General features: G+C 48.0%; 2 pseudogenes; both read left to right on the forward strand.

The window, feature by feature from the left end:
- Positions 1-6,712: 6,712 nt before the first annotated feature.
- Positions 6,713-6,846, forward strand: LOC123163285 (uncharacterized; annotated as a pseudogene).
- A 3,143-nt stretch (positions 6,847-9,989) lies between these two features.
- LOC123163293 (uncharacterized) lies at positions 9,990-10,123 on the forward strand (annotated as a pseudogene).
- Positions 10,124-12,848: the final 2,725 nt, after the last annotated feature.

The raw sequence follows: 12,848 nt of genomic DNA on the forward strand, positions 1-12,848 counted from the left end.
GTGAAGAGCAACCCTCTCACTCGGGGGCTTAGCTGCAGTCCAAGCACTCGCCTAAGTTGTAAAAATCCTACCGAGTGAAGAGTAAACCTCTCACTCGGGGGCTTAGTTGCAGGCCTGTGCTCGCCTAAGTTATAAAAATCCTACCGAGTGAAGAGCAGACCTCTCACTCGGGGGCTTAGCTGCAGTCCAAGCACTCGCCTAAGTTATAAAAATCCTTCCGAGTGAAGAGCAATCCTCTCACTCGGGGACTTAGCCGCGGCCCAGTGCTCGCCTAAGTTATAGAAATCCTACCGAGTGGTAAGCCGGGCTTCCACTCGGAGGCTTAGCCGCAGCCCAGTGCTCGCCTAAGCGGACTAAAGAATAAGTCGATTGCAGTAAAGGCGCGAGCCAAAGGCAATCATATTCAAGCACCAAATTCAAGTTTGATTCGATATCTAAAGGAACCGAGAGTGCTCAGGCGTTAAGCCTGGTAAGGTTTATCGGTTACAATTCCACTCGGCATACCGAGGCAAATTTAAAAGCGTCGAGCCAGAAGAAGTTTTTTACCCCTCCTGTGGAGGGCTGGAAGGTGCAACGAATTCATCAAGGTCAATTTCGTCGGCGATCCGAGTGGCAGCTGCAAGGAAAGTTTCCATAAAGGACCTGAAGTCGTGTTTCTTGGTGTTGGCCACCCGAAGAGCCGCCAACTTCTCTTCTCGCGCATCTTTACAGTGGACTCGGGCCAGACACAGAGCAACATCTGCACCACACCGAGCCGAGGACTTCTTCCATTCCTGCACTCGACCAGGGATCGTGTTCAAGCGGGTCATCAGCGACTCAAGGTCATTCTGAAGTGTCTCCTCAGGCCAGAGCGTCGAGTCGATGCGAGATGTGGTGGCCTTCAGCCTTGCAAGATAGTCCACGACAGCTGCAACACGAGACTCCAATCGGAAAACATCCATGGCAACTTCGTCGTTCACAGGAGAATTGACGGGGTCGAGGTTTGGCTCCAGCCGGCTGGTTTCTTCTTCAAAGTTTTGACAAAATTCTGCAAGGATGATCACTAAGTCAAGGAGATGGTCGAATGGAAAAACCACAATTGGAAATATTTGCCAAGCATAGAGGTTTACCTTCAAGCATAAGAAACAGCTTCTTGGCAAGACCACTCAGGAAGGCCTCCAGATCAGTTTTCTTCCCAGTCAATTTGCTGACTTGGTCGGTCAGGGCAGCTTTATCAGTTTTCAGTCGACTGACCTCCTTGTTGGCGATCCCAAGAGCAGCTTTCAGATTGGTATTGTCTTGTTCAAGCTTGGTGACTAAAGCTAACTTCTCGTCAGCAAGCTTGATCTTCTCAGCTAGCTCAAGATCTTTCTTCTGTTGGGCTTCCCTTACCTTACCTGCAAGTTACAGCAAGATCAGATTTTGAAACAAGCAAGGGGAAAAGCAGTCGTCAGGATCTCACCAAACATACCTTCGGTCTCCTCCTTTGCCTTTGTCAGCTTCTCCTGAACCAGCTTCAGGCTCAGCTCGAGTTGAGTGTGCTTGTTTTCCAGCTCAGAGTAGCGAGCCACAAGATCACAAGAGTTCTGCGAAGAACCAATCGACTAAACGTCAAATATAATTCACTTCCGAGTGAAAAAGGGAAAAACACACGTTTCTAAGACTACAGCCGAATACAAGCATTCGACCGTAGTCTCGGGGACTACACCCAGTGGGTGCACTCAGCGTGCCCCCACTAATCCTGTTGAAGACAAAGTCGACCAGTCGACCTCAAAAAAAAAAGAGAAGGCAGATGTATTCTTTAAGACTGTAATCAACTGCAAGCAGTCGACCACAGTCTCGGGGACTACACCCAGTGGGTGCACTCAGCGTGCCCCCACCGGTTTGGGAAATCCAGTCGACATAGTCGACTGACAGAAAGATTGACAGCATAAAGCCTAAGGCCGACTGCCAGCAGTCGACCTTAGCCTTGGGGACTACACCCAGCGGGTGCACTCAGCGTGCCCCCGCTAACACGGAGTTTAATCGACACACCCACTGGGTGACTACTATAAATCCCGGAAAGGAAAAGTTTTTGGTAACATATCCAACAGAGCAAACGATGGTCGACTGACCTGAACATTGCTTTGGAGGGCAGAACTGGCGTCATATGCCGCCTGGCTCGCATCCCGGATGGTCTTCAGCTGCTCCATCATGATTCCCGCCTGGCGTATTGCCTCCTTCGCCGCGCCAGCTTGGTCCTCCGGGACATGGTGCGTTGTGAAGAGGGAGGGCTGCTGAGCACTCGTCACTGGATCTGCGAAGGACACCGTGTGTCGAGTGGTGTTCCCTTCCTCCGCAGTCGGAATCTCAGGCGCCGTCACATCCTGAGGCATCTTACTGGCGGACGCTTTCCGACTCCTCCTGCGCTTCAGTGGTTCTTCATCCTCATCATCGTCAGGGAGATCGATAACAACATTGGGTGGGGCTACGGAGAAGAATCAGGATCAGAGATCGCAAGTCAGTCGACTAAGAACGGCGTTAAGAATAACAGTACCTGGTTTCGAAGTTGTTGCGTCCTCCATCTCGTGGTCATCAGCCCGGGCTGAGGTTTCAGAAGTGGCAGCACTGCAACTCCAAAGGATCAGTCGACTAACTTCAGCGTCGACCAGAGACAAAGTTTACACAAAATAAGAAGACTTAAGCAGCACGATTACCCTGATATGGTGGGGATGGACACCTTCATCTTCGGCAGGAGCTTGATCGGCTTCGACGAGGCCGCCCTGGGCTGCTTCGGTGCCTTTTCAGTCGGCACCGGAGAGGTGGTCCGAGGGTGCTTGGTCGACTGAGCGGCGGTCGCAACCCCCTTACCACGTTCGGTCGAAGGGTCGTGGACAAGCTTCGACCGCCTTTCCGAGCGCGGTGGTACGACCTCCTCCTCCTCTTCCTCCTCGTCTTCAACGTCATCTTCATCACCACCATCATCGTCATCATCATCATCATCCTCTGCAACGTCCGAGTCCCATTCCTCCTCGTCCTGGCTCTCGCCCCCACTCGCCTCACCCTCCTTAGTCGGAGTTTGTGCCCCATTGGGCATCGAGTACAGCTCGGTGAGGGCCTAGCAGATATCAAGACAAGGATCAGTCGACCAATCGGCAGAGCAAACAGAAATGAATGCGACAAAAACGCAGTGGAGAGCAGAGCAAGTGTACCTTGTTTGGATCGCTGTTGTGGTCGAGTGGAGGAATCCTTCTGGCTCCGCGTGGGTTGTCCTTGTTTCCGGTAACGGCTACCATCCATCTTTCCAGAGTGACATCGTCGACTGCTTCCGGATGGACTCGAGTCTCGTCTTCAGTTCCACAGTACAACCACATGCAGTGGCTCCGGAACTGCAGGGGCTGGATGCGACGCCTAAGGAAGACCTCCAAGAGATCCATGCCCGTCACTCCCTCCCGAACCAGCTGCACCACGCGCTCCATCAACATCTTCACGTCAGCTTTCTCCTCCGGAATCAACTTCAGAGAGGAAGGCTTGTTCACTCGGTCCATGGTAAACTGTGGGAGTCCACTCGACTGCCCCGGCGTCGACTGGTCCTGGCAGTAGAACCAAGTCGACTGCCAGCCTCTGACCGACTCGGGAAAGGTCATGGGCGGGAAGGTGCTCTTATTCCTCACCTGGATCCCCAGGCCCCCACACATTTGAACGACTCGGGTTCTCTCATCACCTGGACTCGCCTTCTTCACGGTCTGAGAGCGACACGTGAATATATGCTTGAACAAACCCCAGTACGGTCGACAGCCCAAGAAACCCTCACACATGGACACGAACGCGGCAAGATAGGCAATCGAATTTGGGGTAAAGTGGTGGAGCTGCGCTCCGAAGAAGTTCAAGAAGCCACGGAAGAAAATACTCGGAGGCAAGGAAAATCCACGATCAACATGGGTGGCCAAAAGCACACACTCACCCTCTTCTGGCTGGGGCTGCCACTCCTTCCCCGGAAGCCTCGCAGCTCCGTGAGGGATCAAGCCCTCGTTGACCATGTCGAGGAGGTCTTTCTCTGTGATGGTCGACTGGATCCAGTCTCCTTGGACCCAGCCCTTCGGCAGGCGGGATCTGGAAGAAGACCCTCCGCGGCTGGTAGATCTCCCCTTCGCCTTCTCCGACGCCGACGCCTTCTTCGCACGTTCCAGCGCCGCCGTCTTCTCCTTGGCCATGGTTGCCGGCGAGGTGCGCGTGGGGGAGTTGTGCGGGGGCGAGAGCGAGCGCGCTGAACGGGGACGAAGGGAGCAGAGAGAGAAAGAGAGAATGCTGAGGCACAGTACAGAAATCCTCACCGGGCGCATTTATAAGGTCCCTTCCGAGTGGATGACATGTGGGCCCGGTCGATCTAATCATATCAGGAACAGTTATGCAGACGGGATACGTGGCGGATAAAGCGGCGCGGAGATCGAGGCGTCTATGTCCCGTCCCATCCGAACGCCGCGGTTCGCTCCACTTCGCGCGCGTCCCCAAATTTCGCATCCCGCGGAATCCGCGAACAGCAGATCAGTCTATCAGACACGGGGTTTCCGGCGATCCGTCGCTCGGAGATCGTCAAAGCCCGAAAGATCACTCGACAAAAGAAGAGAATGGGTCAAGTCGACTGAAGACAAGTTGCTCACTGTCGACGAAGAGGTTCTTTGGCCCAGAACAGCGCACGACCAGAGCGCAAAGGTTAATCGGAAACGACATCAACTCCTTCTTCACTCGAAGCCTCAATCCATTCGGGGGCTAATGATGGGGTTATGTACCTAGGGTAGGGTCATGGACCTGATCTAAGTACCTTACCCAAGGACATCCTTAGAAGAGGTCGCCTTCCAGTCGACCAACGAGGGACTCACTCGACTGACTGAAGGACTCGACCACGAAGACTCACTCGACCACCAGGAGGTCAAGAGACACTCTGCACTGCAACGGCCTGTAATTAAGTAGGCTTTATGATAGTAAAGACACTTTATGTGGGGCGTTACCAGTAACGCCCCAAACTTAACTCACCTTAAACCCTCTCCTACGTGGGCTGGCTGGGGTCCTGGCGCACTCTATATAAGCCACCCCCCTCCACAGGCAGAGGGGTTCGGCACCTTGTAACTCATATACTCATAATCCACTCGACCGCCTCCGGGCTCCGAGACGTAGGGCTGTTACTTCTTCCGAGAAGGGCCTGAACTCGTACATCCCTTGTGTTTACAACCTCTCCATAGCTAGGACCTTGCCTCTTCATACCTACCCCCCACTCTACTGTCAGGCTTAGAACCACGACAGCGGCGGCGGCGGCGGCAGCGAGGAGCTGCGGCGGCGGCTAGGAGCGGAAGCTAGAGTTGGATCGGAAGGAAAACTGACACCATGTTGAAGGCAATGCAACACTCGATGTATTGATCGGGTGCACAGTGCACATATATATGGGTACAAGGACAGCCTTCAGCCTCATCTATACAAGAAAACTAGAGGTGAGGCCGGTACAAGATTATCCTAACAGATACATGTATAGATATGTTCAACATCTTCCTCTCCTGGTGGCGGCGGACGCGCGTGATAGGGTGTGGAGGCCGACCTCGTCGGTGGCGCGTCGTTCGTCTCTCCATCCGGGGCCAATCAATCATTTCGCCAGGGTGCCGGAGCGCACATGCACGCACGCGCCTGTGCGCCTCCGGTTCGGCCGCTGACCCGACCTGGAAGGAGGGAGCACGCCGCATGCGGGTGCGATGCGTGCGTGCGGGGGCGTCCCCCGCTTTGCCTTTGCGCATTGCTGCTTCGATTCGGCTGCCAGGCACGACCGGAAGCGGGCCGGCTGCCGGGGATCTTCCTCTCTGGCGGCGGACGCGATAGGGTAGGGTGGGCCGCTGGGTGGGGGAGGTCGACGGCCTCGTGGTCGTCGGTGGCGCGTCGCGGTCGGATCCCCGTCAAACCCGACGCGACCTTGTTCGGTTTCGCTTCCCCGCACGTCAGCGTGGCGTGGTACGAAGCGGCGCCCCGCCGGCTGGTCGGCCACTCGGCCATGCATGCACAGCACAGCGTTGCCCGGGGCCGAGGCTCCGGGCCGTCTTTTGCGGCCGGCCATGACCATGACGACGCGCTCGCCTAGCGCGACCCGCCCCATCGCTCCGTTCCCACCACGTACGTACGAGTGCACGTACCTGTCGACCCGTCGCTTTGATTTTTCGCCGTGTTTTGGCCCTTTGCCGCTATTCCATGCCACGTTTTCTCTTCCTAGTTACGGGCTCCGTTCTTTGTCTGTGCGTGCGTGTGATGGCAGCGAAGTCCTCTAGAGTAGGTTTATTCGGGATTGCTTTTTCTGCGTGCGCGAATCGCAGTCGTGACGGAGATGTGGGCCGCAAAACGACGGCCATCTGATGTGCAACCGACTTCAAAACGTTATCTTCGCAAGGGAAAAAGCCAGGCTCTCTCCCTCCCCATGCAGGCATGGCAAAGGTTTTGGCTCGTGGTGCATCTGCATCCCAGTTATAACTGGAATAAATACTCAAAACAGCGCCAGGCAATCTCCTTCGTTGTACTGATAGCAAAACATCCATGTACATTATGTATCAGGTACTATTTTACATGGTTTTAGCGGAATTTTTAAATGCGCATTATCGACTATATTTGATAGTATGTCGGTTGCTTGATGTTTTTCTAATTAGTCCCACCTCGCCAATGGAGGGAGGCGGCGGGGAGGGAGCTCTGTATAAGAAGGGAAGGGACGGAGGCGGGAGGAGGCATCTTTGCGCTTGGGGCAATGACGCAGCTAGTGAGGTTATACCGAGGCGCGTCAATTGCTGGTTGAAAACTATTTCCAAACCCCCTCTTTGGCCCTTCGAGGCCACTGAGAATTTCTGGAAGGGATCCCTCTCCTTCGGACGAGGGTAAAGCCCTGCAATACATAATAAAAATATTTTGTTTGCCCAATGCACGTAGAATGCTAAACGCTCACTCAAAAAGAAAAAGAATGCTAAGTGCAATTTCAAAGGTTGCCAATTGGTTTCAAAATAAAGACTTGGCCAAGGAAAATGATTTCATTCGCTTGTCATTTCAAATTACACATTGCGAAGATTTGAAGGGCACATTAAAGAACATTAATTTTGCACCAGAAATTCACATCAAGAAGACATAATGCTTCTCCATAAGAAATTCATACTCAAGCATTCGAGGCAAAATTTGATGTCCAAAAAATATAACAGAAGATATTATATGTGCTCCAACAAAGATTTTCATTTTAGAGTCTATTGGGGAATGAGCGCTCTAAAACTCAACTAACTAGATGATACCTCGCGCGTTGCTGCGGGAACCTTGTTACAAAATTGTATGATTAGGTGCTACAAAATCAACTAAAGCAAATGCAAGGCAAATGTAGAATTTTCCATGATTATTTATTTTTATAATTAAAGGCAACGACCATGTAACAAATTGGTGTATAAAGAAGTTCAACTTTTCAGTTATAGTAGTAAATGATATTTTCTTGCAAAAACAAACATCAACTACATAGGTATTCTCCAAGCATTTAACATGCCATCTTGACAACAAAAAACTGTCAAATGGTACATTAGTAATCAGCGGATTAAAAAATCAATAAAGGGAATATATTAATATCACAGAAGCGGACTCAATTGTACACCTAAACAAAAATTACCGAGACAACCATCCCCTTATTTAATCCATTCTGCACTATTATCAATCTTGCCAACCATGCCCCTCTTTTGCTACATTGTGAATATCCCCATGTTGGTATGTTGCTGACTCATGGATATGAAGAAAAGAACAGGTGAATGACATTAGTGACAAAGATATCAGTGGATATGAAAGATTTAAATCAGTACATTTGCGCATGTACTCAAAAGCATCACACATGTCTGCTTCAACAGTGAGAGTAATAAGTTGTTAATGGGGACATACATATTTTCAGATTTGGGTAGAAGATCAACCGGAGTGTACATACTAAATCTTACAGGATATTTGTAGAGACCACAATTCAAGCCGAAAGAATCATCAATGAAGTACTAAGCTGTAGTCATGCCATGACTTCTGTTCTTCGTACAAATAATCTTGTTCATATATAGTTCTCACTTAAAACATTGAGGTCCGCACCCAAAAAAAACATTGAGGCAGTTCACATGAGAATATGATGCTGTGTCGAAACTCTGACGCGTTGCCGCACAAAATGATCATCAGAGGTTAAGGTTTAGTTAGTACTAGCAGCCAACGAAAGAAGTTGGTTAGGAACCAAGATAGCATACCAGAACGGATTCTAGCAATCTGGACTTTTCCATATTCCCTGAAAATAAGTTCAATTTTTTTGCGGGGACCTGAAAACTGGCTCGACGTAAACTGAAAGATTCAAAGTTGTACGATACATGTCAATCCGTTGCCATCTATGACAACCTTACCTAAGAAAAAAGTTGTACGATACATGTCAATCCATTGCCATCTATGACAAACTTACCTAAAAGGAAAATCGAGATGTTCCCGATTAATCACATGCCAAAACATGAATAAATCAGATTGCAGAAGTAATCTGCAAGTCATATCATATCCAAAATGATTAATTTTCCTAATACCGGACCACGAAGAAAGGAAGTAAATTAATGTCCCAACCAGGATGTGATCCTCATTTCCTAATTCCCAAATCAATCCATTTTTAAGGGACTTCTTGTCGATCTAGGATAACTATAGGTTCGAACCTTTTGAGCGAGCTGTAACAGAAGATCCTTTGTCATCCAAACCTTGCCGCCTCTGCCTCTTGGTGTGTCATCTCTGGAACTCGTCTCGTTGTTTTCGCCAGAGCACCATTACGGAGGGCCTCCGCATGGTCTATGGCCGCTGCGAGGAAACTATTAGAAAAATCAAATGGAAATTTAGTGGACCTAATAGCTCCCTTCTCTCTCCCCTCTCCCGTCATACACAGCCGGTGCTACACTCCGCCATGCTCCCCTGCTTTCTCTAGTCACCCCCTCTCGGATCCATCGAGCGGCGACACGTGGAAGGCGAAAGGAGTGGGTGTTGGGCTGGGTGGTCTTCCATCGAGTGGGGAGGCTTCAAGATATCCGAGTGGAGAGAAGATAAGACGTGCATACCGAGCGGCGCGTCTTGGCTCTTAAAGCAAACTCTTAAAGAGTATAGAATAATCTCATCGGTTTGAGAATACAAAGAGGAACGGGTGTGTACCGAAAAGATTAATTCACACAATTTTTTTAGTGACTAAATGAGGGGGGAAAGAGTTTTTTTTCAACGCCATGACCGTAGGGTGAATAAGATTGATTGGACGGTTTTGCAACCGATTGATGATGTGGCATAAGGCTGATGTGGACAGTGTGCATGATGAGAGAATAGGTAGAAGTGGGGAGCAACTTCTTAAGAATGGTAGATGTAGAACGATCATAAAGGGCAGCCCCAGTGCATGTAGCTCCCGCTTGCGCAGGGTCTGGGGAAGGGTCCGACCACTTTGGGTCTATTGTACGCAGCCTTACCCTACATTTCTGCAAGAGGCTGTTTCCAGGACTTGAACCCGTGACCTCATGGTCACAAGGCAGCAGCTTTACCACTGCGCCAAGGCTCCCCTTTAGATGTAGAACGATCATGAGATGCCAAAATTTACTTAGAAACATAATGACATCAAATACTCAAAACGACGGCCATCTGGTGTGCAAGCGACTTCAAAACCTTATCTCCATAAGGAAAAAAGCCAGGCTCTCTCCCTCCCCGTGCAGGCACGACAAAGGTTTTGACTCGTGGTGCACCTGCACCCCAATTAAATTGGAATAAATACTCAAAACAACGCCAGGCAATCTCCTTCGCTGAACTAATAGCAAAACATCCATGTACATTATGTATCAGATACTATTTTATATGTTTTTAGCGGAATTTTTAAATGCGCATTATCGACTATATTTGGTAGTATGTCGGTTGCTTGCTGTTTTTCTAATTAGTCCCACCTCGCCAATGGAGGAAGGCGGCGGGGAGGGAGCTCTGTATAAGAAGGGGGGAGGGGGGCAGGAGGAGGCATCTTTGCGCTTGGGGCAATGACGCAGCTAGTGAGGTTATACCGAGGCGCGTCAATTGCTGGTTGAAAACTATTTCCAAACCCCCTCTTTGGCCCTTCGAGGCCACTGAGAATTTCTAGAAGGGATCCCTCTCCTTTGGGCGAGGGTAAAGCCCTGCAATACATAATAAAAATATTTTGTTTGCCTAATGCACGTAGAATGCTAAATGCTCACTCAAAAAGAAAAAGAATGCTAAGTGCAATTTCAAAGGTTGCCAATCGGTTTCAAAATAAAGACTTGGCCAAGGACAATGATTTCATTCACTTGTCATTTCAAATTACACATTGCGAAGATTTGAAGGGCACATTAAAGAACATTAAATTTGCACCAAAAATTCACATCAAGAAGACATAATGCTTCTCCATAAGAAATTCATTCTCAAGCATTCCAGGCAAAATTTAATGTCCAAAAAATATAATAGAAGATATTATGTGTGCTCCAACAAAGATTTTCATTTTAGAGTCTATTGGGGAATGAGCGCTCTAAAACTCAATTAACTAGATGATACCCCGCGCGTTGCCGTGGGAACCTTGTTACAAAATTGTATGATTAGGTGCTACAAAATCAACTAAAGCAAATGCAAGGCAAATGTAGAATTTTCCATGATTATTTATTTTTATAATTAAAGGCAACGACCATGTAACAAATTGATGTATAAAGAAGTTCAACTTTTCAGTTATAGTAGTAAATGATATTTTCTTGCAAAAACAAACATCAACTACATAGGTATTCTCCAAGCATTTAACATGCCATCTTGACAATAAAAAAATGTCAAATGGTACATTAGTAATAAGCGGATTAAAAAATCAATAAAGGGAATATATTAATATCACAGAAGCGGACTCAATTGTACACCTAAACAAAAATTACCGAGACAGCCATCTCCTATTTAATCCATTCTGCACTATTATCAATCTTGCCAACCATGCCCCTCCTTTTCTACATTGTGAATATCCCCATGTTGGTATGTTGCTGACTCATGGATATGAAGAAAAGAACAGGTGAATGACATTAGTGACAAAGATATCAGTGGATATGAAAGATTTAAATCAGTACATTTGCGCATGTACTCAAAAGCATCACACATGTCTGCTTCAACAGTGAGAGTAATAAGTTGTTAATGAGGACATACATATTTTCAGATTTGGGTAGAAGATCAACCGGAGTGTACATACTAAATCTTACATGATATTTGTAGAGACCACAATTCAAGCAGAAAGAATCATCAATGAAGTACTAAGCTGTAGTCATGCCATGACTTCTGTTCTTTGTACAAATAATCTTGTTCATATATAGTTCTCACTTAAAACATTGAGGTCCGCACCCAAAAAAAACATTGAGGCAGTTCACATGAGAATATGATGCTATGTCGAAACTCTGACGCGTTGCTGCACAAAATGATCATCAGAGGTTAAGGTTTAGTTAGTACTAGCAGCCAACGAAAGAAGTTAGGTAGGAACCAAAATAGCATACCAGAACGGATTCTAGCAATCTGGACTTTTCCATATTCCCTGAAAATAAGTTCAATTTTTTGCGGGGACCTGAAAACTGGCTCAACGTAAACTGAAAGATTCAAAGTTGTACGATACATGTCAATCTGTTGCCATCTACGACAACCTTCCTAAGAAAAAAGTTGTACGATACATGTCAATCCATTGCCATCTATGACAAACTTACCTAAAAGGAAACTCGAGATGTTCCTGATTAATCACATGCCAAAACATGAATAAATCAGATTGCAGAAGTAATCTGCAAGTCATATCATATCCAAAATGATTAATTTTCCTAATACCGGACCACAAAGAAAGGAAGTAAATTAATGTCCCAACTAGGATGTGATCCTCATTTCCTAATTCCCAAATCAATCCATTTTTAAGGGACTTCTTATCGATCTAGGATAACTATAGGTTCAAACCTTTTGAGCGAGCTGCAACAGAAGATCCTTTGTCATCCAAACCTTGCCGCCTCTGGCTCTTGGTGTGTCGTCTCTGGAACTCGTCTCGTTGTTTTTGCCAGAGCACCATTACGGAGGGCCTCCGCGTGGTCTATGGCCGCTGCGAGGAAACTATTAGAAAAATCAAATGGAAATTTAGTCGACCTAATAGCTCCCTTCTCTCTCCCCTCTCCCATCATACACAGCCGGTTCTACACTCCGCCATGCTCCCCTGCTTTCTCTAGTCACCCCCTCTCGGATCCATCGAGCAGCGACACGTGGAAGGCGAAAGGAGAGGGTGTTGGGTTGGGTGGTCTTCCATCGAGTGGGGAGGCTTCAAGATATCCGAGTGGAGAGAAGATAAGACGTGCATACCGAGCGGCGCGTCTTGGCTCTTAAAGCAAACTCTTAAAGAGTATAGAATAATCTCGTGGGTTTGAGAATACAAAGAGGAACGAGTGTGTACCGAAAAGATTAATTCACACAATTTTTTTAGTGACTAAATGAGGGGGGGAGAGTTTTTTTTTCAACGCCATGACCGTAGGGTGAATAAGATTGATTGGACGGTTTTGCAACAGATTGATGATGTGGCATAAGGCTGATGTGGACAGTGTGCATGATGAGAGAATAGGTAGAAGTGGGGAGCAACTTCTTAAGAATGGTAGATGTAGAACGATCACGAGATGCCAAAATTTACTTAGAAACATAATGATATCAAATACTCAAAACGACGGCCATCTGATGTGCAAGCGACTTCAAAACGTTATCTCCGCAAGGAAAAAAGCCAGGCTCTCTCCCTCCCCGTGCAGGCACGACAAAGGTTTTGGCTCGTGGTGCACCCGCACCCCAATTAAATCGGAATAAATACTCAAAACAGCGCCAGGCAA

Source organism: Triticum aestivum, chromosome 7B (genome assembly GCF_018294505.1).
Source record: "Triticum aestivum cultivar Chinese Spring chromosome 7B, IWGSC CS RefSeq v2.1, whole genome shotgun sequence".
Taxonomy (NCBI): Eukaryota; Viridiplantae; Streptophyta; class Magnoliopsida; order Poales; family Poaceae; genus Triticum; species Triticum aestivum.